We start from the raw sequence: 1,233 nt of genomic DNA on the forward strand, positions 1-1,233 counted from the left end.
ATGTCATGATGAGGACACTTTCTAAGCAAATCATTAAACATTTCCCATGCCTCATGAAACATTTCCCCATCCCCTTGGGAAAATTCTGTAATTGAAGTTCTCATGGCATTGGTCTTAGAAACCAGATAGTACTATTTCAAGAACTCTTGTTGCATTTCCGCCCAAGAAGTTATCGAAAAAGGCCTAAAATTGTTGAACCAATATTTTGCCTTGTCTTTTAGGGTGAAAGGAAAAAGTTTAAGTCTTAAAACTGCCTCTGGCATGTCCATGTATTTCACGGTGGAACATATTTCAAGAAACTCATCCAAATGCTTATAAGGTTCTTCATTAGGAAGTCCATGATAGTTCGGAAGCATTTGAATAATTTGTGGTTTAATTTCATAGTGATGTGCTCTAAATGGAGGCAATTGAATGCAAGTGGGTGCATTGTATTCATTTGGCACATTATGGTCTCTTAATGCAATGGGAGGATTCACAATTAGTGGTGCTAAACGAACACCTTGATTAGCTTGAACTATGGGGGGTTGTGGAGCAAATATTGGCCGAGGCATTCCCAATGAAACTTGGCCTTGTTGTGGGTGAATGAATGGTCTAGGCATGCCTAATGGTACTTGAACATTTTCATGATGCACATTAGGGTGGAGGTTGCCTTATTGGTCTATATGACCAAGGTCCTCCACATGGTCGACATTCAAATCCTCTATTGGTGAAATGGAGTGATGAGAACTACCTCTCCCTCGAGGATTACGAACAACCGATTCAAGATGCAAATTAGGAGGGACAAGAGTAGGATTCAATGACCTATGACTATGCATACACTAGCAAAACAAATAACAAGCAAGTAACAATCACTTCGCCCCCGCAATAATTCAATCAACAAATCTCCACATTCAATGCTCCCATGCTCCCATGCTTAAACAACATGCAAAGAAAAGTAAATTGCCTCCACACGGGCTCACAATTTATCTAAGAAATGAAAAACAAGCCTCCATGCGAGTCAACGATTTAACTAGAGCTTGAGTTAGAAAGATCTCACAAAGGGTTCTTAAGCAACTTCAATTCATTTTCAACTTCTAAGCTTTGCTATGCTTTGCATTTTTTAGATTCTTAGTCCTTTTTATGCTTAGCTTAGCTCCTTGCTTTGAATTCTCCTTTACTTAACCTCCTTGCTTAATTTCACCTAGCCAAATAAGAACAAACACAATAAGTAACCAAAAATAAAAATTAAGTAAA

The 1,233-nt window shown here is 38.4% G+C and overlaps 1 pseudogene; it reads left to right on the forward strand.

The window, feature by feature from the left end:
• Positions 1-99, forward strand: LOC132315191 (small nucleolar RNA R71; annotated as a pseudogene).
• Positions 100-1,233: the final 1,134 nt, after the last annotated feature.

This window comes from Cornus florida, unplaced genomic scaffold (genome assembly GCF_030987335.1).
Source record: "Cornus florida cultivar Cherokee Brave unplaced genomic scaffold, ASM3098733v1 CherokeeBrave_3.0.0_Hap2_Chr06, whole genome shotgun sequence".
NCBI classification, from domain to species: Eukaryota; Viridiplantae; Streptophyta; class Magnoliopsida; order Cornales; family Cornaceae; genus Cornus; species Cornus florida.